The sequence below is a fragment of the Lissotriton helveticus genome, chromosome 3_2 (assembly GCF_964261635.1).
Source record: "Lissotriton helveticus chromosome 3_2, aLisHel1.1, whole genome shotgun sequence".
Lineage (NCBI taxonomy): Eukaryota > Metazoa > Chordata > Amphibia > Caudata > Salamandridae > Lissotriton > Lissotriton helveticus.
In genome coordinates, this window is record NC_136062.1 from 220114976 (window position 1) to 220122171 (window position 7196).

Sequence of the window (7196 nt, forward strand, 5' to 3'; positions counted from 1 at the left end):
AGGTGCAGGGGTCAGCGCACCAGTCCTGTCTTCTTTGTTACAGGGGCAAGGGAGGCATGGTGTGCCGGACTCCTTAGAGCTGGGAGCAGCTCAAATTCACCGAGAAGAGAAGCCTAGTACCATCATGGTTCGCCTGATGCCGGCAAGAGACTCCAATGTGGCCAACCCATGAATGTCCAGAACGACTTTGTTGGCCTCTAGTTTGAGAGGAGCGACGAGTGTGCAAGGGTGAACCAGCTGGGCAGGGTCACTTCAGTCCCCGGGTGCTGGGCATCGCAGCACTACAGGAAAGTTTAGAGGGAGTCATGTGCACAGGAGGGTAATAGGCAATGACTGGGACTGCTTGGATGACCCTTTGGAGGTGGTCACCTTGGATTATAACGAGGATAGCATGGAGGAGGGAGAGCTCTGCGAGGAGGAGTCTGAAGGCAGCGGGATGCATGCTAAGTAATTGTCCAGTGTGTTGCAGGTGTGCAAGGAATGGCCCCTCAAAGTTGTAAAGGAGGAGAAAATACTGGTGAGGTGGAATACATCTGCACCTGCACCAACCTTGGCGCCAGGTAAGGACAAAGGGAAGGAGCCCACTCCTAGAATGGTGTCCACAGGCGAGGATGCCCGTGCTTGATTGGAAGTAGGGAGGGAGAGGCTGCGCAAGGGACGATACGTAATAGATGTGGGAGTGGGTACAGAGGATAAAATAGTTTCTGGCAGCCTGGGAGAGAATGCAGGCAAAACATAGGATGCGGGGACAGCGGCTAGGTGTACAGGGGAGGGTGAGGGAAAGAATGAGGATCCGACAGTAAGAAATTGAAATTTAAGAAATGGCTGTACATGGGGGTGATAAAGCCATTGGGTGCTCATTTGATGTTGGCCACGAAGAAATACATTTGGAATGGGGAGTATGTGGAAATGTTGAAAACTCCTACATAGAGATGTGTGGTTGTAGGAGGGCTCTAAAGAGGACTAAGATGAGCTGGCCAACCAGCCAAGAAATCCCCGTACGATTGAAAATTGGACACCGGCCTTTTTCATTTATGCTAGTGTTTACTGTGAAAAATATCCAGAACGCTGCATGGTGATGTTTAAGTACATGAATATGATTCGGAAAGCACAGATCATGGGGATACTCGTGGGTGCAGTACGATGAAGAATTTCTGGCGCGTTTGGCTTGGGACCCGGACTGTGGCAACACACCATAAGGGCTGCGAAGTTTGGGGAAGACTGTTTTCAATGCAACTGGCCTACCAATAGTTTATCGCCCCTTTCAGGGTCATCCCACCAGGGGAGGGGGTGGGAGGGCCTTCAAAATATATCTCATAGTCAGGAGGGATGTGCTGGGATTTCAAAAAAGGTATGTGTACACAGGAGTATTGCAAATACTGAAACAAATGTACCAAATGCACCGGTAGACACCCCCTTGTCAACCTGCTAAGGGAGGAGGGAAGCGTCCCTAGGTCACGTTTTGGGCCAGTGGCTACAGGATGAGGGAGGACAGAGCAGTCATCAGCAGCAGTTCTCAGGACAGAGAGGGGATAAAGGGGGAAAAGGACATGTTGCGAAAGGCGCGTTTGCCGTTGAACCTCGAGAGGTGGGATCATTTTTTGATTGCCCCATGGAATACCTTATCGCGTCTGCCATCGGGGTGGTCCACAAAAAAGAGGAGTGTCAGTTTTATTTGATACATAAGCTGTGCTGGCCAGAGGGTCAGCTTACAAATGATACCATTGCAGACAAGGTAACGTCAATGTCTTGCTCTTCAGTGGATAAGTCAATGTCACTGGTGGTGACAGCAGGCCTGGGAGCATTGCTGGCAAAATGCTATGTGAAGTCAGCTTTCAGGCTGCTTCCAGTACACCAAGAAGACTTCCAGCTACTGGTTTTGCATTTTGAAGACAAAGGGTAGGTTGACAAAGCTCTTCCAATGGGCTGTTCAATATTATGTGCACTATTTGAGTGCTTTAGTACGTTTTTGCAAAGGGTGTTCACATGGCAGATGGGCCATCAGTTGGTGATGCACTGTTGGCACCCGGTTCGGCGGACTGCCAGAGGCTGCTGGCTTGGTTCGAGGAGCTCATGGGCGACCTTGAAGTGCATTAGCACTGGAGAAAACGGTGGGCTCCAATACTACGCTGGCATATTTAGGGCCTTGAGATGGATTCTCTGTGGATAGAAGCCACGCTGCCACTGGACAAAAAGGACAAAAATATGGTTCTAAGAGTGAGCATGCTGTGGAAAGAAAAGGTGAAGGTGAAAGACGTACAAGTGGTGCTGAGCCATCTCAATTTTGCGTACAGGACTGTACGGGCAGGTAGGTCGTTCTTTTGAAGGTCACTGTCGGGGTCCGCTCTTCCTCATCATCACTTGCTGATTACTGTGAGAGTCAAAGAGGATTTGAGGATGTGGTTTGTCTTCTTGCTGGATTTTATGGAATTCCACTGGCGATGAAGGAGGATGTTGAATGGGACGTGAATTTTTTTTCTGATGTGGCGGGCAACCGGGGTTTCAGTTTGTATTTGTAGGGCAGATGGTGCGCGGAGCCGTGGCCATCTACATGGGCTAATAGAGGCAGGAGCATTGCATTCTATGAGCTCTTTCCTATAGTGGTGATGGTGACTCTGTGGGACGCAGAGTTGTCGCACAGGTGGTTGCTATTTCGAGTCGCCGTCATGTCACTAGTGGAGGTGGTCAATAGACAGTCTGCCAGGGACACACAGGTGCTGAAGCTGCTGCAGGTTTTTGTTCCTTGAATGTTTGCATTATGATATTACTTTCAGAGTGCGTCACGTTCTGGTGTGGACAGTGACATTGTAGATGCTTTGTCTCGTTCACAGTGGGGGAGATTCTGTGGGTTAGCCAAGGATGCAGACAAGGACCCGACGACCATGCCGGAGAATCTGTGGTCAGTAGGCAAAGCAGGATGGTGCAAGTGGTGGTAGGGCCCTTGGCCGATTTTACGCGTGGCGTGTATATTGAAGCTTGGAGAGAATATTTGGCCTCAGGGTCACAGCACAGGGCGGCAGGTTGGGCAAGGAGCAAAGATATGATACAGTATATCTTGGGGTCGATAGAGAGGTATGTCGGTGACGATTGGGGTAATCTTGGTGGAACTAGCATTTATAGGTAAGTTATTGTGGGGATACCCTCCATCTGCTTGGGAGCTGGGGTGTAGGATACTGGAAGTTTGGGCATGGGAGCAGGGTCTGCTGGGTTGGGCTAGGAGACTGATATCTGTAACTCGGGTACATCAGGTATTTCAGTTGTTACCTAAGGTTTGTTGAGATGCTGGGTAAGCCTGCCTATTCTCTACAATGCTGTTTTGGTTATTTTTGGGGTCTTTCCGGTGTCTGAACTACAGAGGAGAGGGACCAGGACAAGCCTATTTTGAGAAGACAAGATATACAGGCTTCAGGGAGATGGAGACTTATCAGATGGCTCAAAGGACGACGGTTGTCCTGAATGCGATGGCCACATCTGGCGTGTGCCCGGTGGCCTGGCCCCAGCACTGGGTGGTGGGTTGCGGGATAACTACTGGGGCAGTTTTCCTTTATTTGCAGGGAAGCAGGGTGACAGCCTACCAGTTGTTGGCTCTGCTTATGGTGGCATTGTCTCGGTTTGGATTGCAGGTGGCTGAATATGGCCCTCATTACTTCTAGATAGGGACAGCGTCGGATGCGGCTAATCTGGTCTGGGCTCAAGGGGACATCATGTGCATAGGCGGGGATTGAAGGAGGGGGCAGCGCGGCGATTTGGATAGTGGGCCACTTGTCTATCAAATGGGCAACGATTCAAGCAGGACAGAGGGGGTGGTGCCAATCTGGGTTTTAATGAACATCTCTTTCAAGTTACTTAGAAAGGTTAGGGGGGATGTTATGGAATTACCTCCATCCCACATTGAATGGTATGATGGTGGGATCTCGGTGACCGGATGTATTGCTTTTACTCCTGGGAGATAATGGCTTGGTCAAAGAAAAAGTGGTGGTGCTGTTGCGAGCAAGACCTTGGAGAGGAGCTACAAAGCCGGTAGCAATAGACAGGGCAAGACGTAAAAGCAATAGGGATATGGTCTTGGGTAAGGTTTTAAATGTGAAACGTTAAAGTTGGGCCTTACAAGGAAGCGTTCCCTAAGTGGTGTGGCATAAAACAGGGGGGGCAGGTTGGGTTTCTAACCCCCTCCTCCTTTTCTGGGTGCTATGAAAAGTTTGACAGGGCTTTTCCGTAGTTGATTGGCATTACCAGTTGGGGAACCATGTGCAAGGAGAGAGGAGGCAGGTAGTTTAAGGTTAAGTTTAGGGCATTTGGTTACTAACAGGTTCATATACATACTCATAGGATGTAAGGGGAATTGAATGTTGGAAATGTTGAAATGCAATACAGTTAATGAGTTAGTTGCAGGGTGGGTATGTTCGGTGGGATCGTAGGGGTGGGGGTGGGGTAGGGGCTAGATCACTGGATGTATAGTGAGATCTTAGTTTTGTAAGGCAGTAGGCCAGGATATGTTGTGATGTGCACCTGTTTCAATAAAGCAGCCATTTCCACACTGAAATGTGTCAGTGTTTGTCTACACCCCTCCCTCCCAATGTCTAGCTTCTTAGTGTGCTTCGAAAGGTCGAGAGCTATACTGTAATTTGGTAGGTTTATATTCTAGCATGTATCAGACAGTCTTGCGTTGTAATTTGCTGAAGGTCTTCTATCATAACAAGTACCAGGGGCTCTACAATCCTATTGTTGTCATTACTAATTTACAAGATATTCTTTAAAATGAAAGCACTTAATTAAACCCAGAATATACTACACAACCTTTTAAAAGAAGTTTTAAAAATGATGGTAAGAAATATTAATTAAAAATACGTCTAGTTGGGGGTGTGGCTACGCGGGGCTGTGTGATGGCCGCCGTTTAGTAGAGCTCCGGGGAACCTAATCACTTCCGTATATCCGCCGCCAAAATTGTGACCTGAATGTAAGGAACTGTACACCGGAAGGCACGCGGACTGCGAAGCCCGTAGAATGGACATCGTAGCTCACTCCCGGACCAAGAAGCTGCGGCTGATGTGTCTGGGCCTGCTGAGGATTAATAGCCGGGGCCTCGGGTGACAGTGAGCGTCAGCGACGTGCTGACGCAGCCGGCTGGATTTTGCGCCGGACCCAGGATCGCGCCTTGCCTTCCCTGCAGCGGTGTCCCTGCAGCGCGACACAACCATTTCGCTGGCACTGTCAGCCCGATGTGCTGGCGGGAGCGCGACGGCCTAGATGTGAGGAGCACAGAGAGGAGACGGTTGACACACGGAGGAACGGCCTGGACTAGGTGCGCGGCCAGTGAACGGGCCGCATGTAACCTGTGGGCGCTTCTCTCCCATATCAGCGCCACTACATAGTCTGTGCAATATCGGCCTTGACCCAGTACCAGGTCCTGCATGTAATAACACCATCGCGCCATACCAGTTAAGCCCCGAGCTGCTTGGGAGAGGAATCTGGCAGCAGCGACGGGGCGCGGTCTTGTGCCGAACAACAGGCAGGTGGGAGGATCCCATTGTGTGGATACTAACCTGCTGCAATTGGTCTACTTTTGGGGGCTGTGAGAGTGTAGTATCTGATTATCACCCCCACGGAGTGCAAATTTCTGGGCATTAACGAGGAGCCACTCTAACCTGGCCCAGCTGGATGCACCCTTTGCAGAGTAGCTAATTAATACCGGCTTATATCATGGCGACAGCACGAAGTCTCAAATCCACACAGGCTAACAAGCTCGACAAGTATGCCTTCACTAGGGACAGCGCACAGGATAATTCCCCCAAAATAAGACGGCTGGTGACCAAGGGAACCTGGACAAAGATCCCACGCTCAAGGATGTGATGGCGGCAATCACAGATATCAAGTCCTCCCTTGAGAACAAAATGGATGCTATCTCAATCGAGGTCAACGTCATTCGAGTGGATCTTAATAAGAACTACGAGAAATTAAAACAGGTTGAACTCAAGACCAATAGCCTGGTGGAAGACACATCCCAAATACAATCTGAAATAGGTGACTTACAGGCCTTCAGGAAGCTCACGGAGGCAAAGATGGATGACTATGAAGGACGTCTACGTCGTAACAACGTCCGAATTTTAGGGGTTCCGGAAAAGACAGAAGGGGAATCAGTCAACCTGTTTGTGGAGGACTTTATTCTCCAGCACGAAAAGCCCAAAGACCTTGGAAACCTCTTTGTGGTGGAACGGGCCCATAGGGTTCCCGGGGGTCGTCCAAAGCCAGGAGCCCCCCCGCGTCCGATCCTGGCCAGGATCCTCAACTATAGGGACCGCGATGCCATACTCCAGCATGCCAGAATGGGGGCTCCACTGCGCTTTGAAAATGCAGACATTCCCTTTTTCCCCGACTTCACTCAGCTGGTCCAGAAACAGCGGTGATTGTTCCTGGGGGTCAAGAAACAGCTGCGGGATAAAGGCCTCAAGTACGCAATGCTTTTCCCTGCCAGACTACGAGTGGAGGCAAATGGAAAGGCCTGGTTCTTTGATCTTCCTGAGTTGGCGGCGCACTAGTTGGAGTCCCGTAAGGCGTGACTTGGACAACGGAGGTGCTGTGAGTTATCAGACTGGGATTATTGAAAATACTCTGGGGCTGTCTGGAGGCTGAGGGGCTAGTGGTTTTGCCTCATGGGACTGATGGGGGTCTTTACCCTAGGAGTTTGTGGCCGGGTGATCTGTTATCACATCGTTCGAGTCTACACAGCATAGACAGTTTCCCTTAAGAATTCAGGGATATGCTTGCTGGGAGGGGTGGGGGAACCGGAGACTTCATGTTCCTCGATATACTTCCTTTAGTATTAGACGTTGGGTGACAGGCACTCTGCCAATTTGCAATGGGCAGTTTAGAGTCCACAGGGCAGGGCAGCAGGGAGGGGGATTGTTGATGGGGGGGGGGGTTTGAATCGGTTTCCATTTGTATTGTTTTTCATTAACAAAAATGCACTGGGTGCAGCAGAGGTATGAAAATCTTCCTATATTATCAATGCATAAGCAGTGGGAGAAAAGTATTAAAATATTTAGTTGGAATGTCAATGGGCTTGGTGATAAAGTTAAATGTAGTATTGTCCTCCGATATATCAGGAAACATGCGCCTGATGTTGTACTCCTCCAAGAGACACACCTTATGGGCCATTTTTGCAAAGCATTGAGCATGGGTGGATATAAACTGATTGC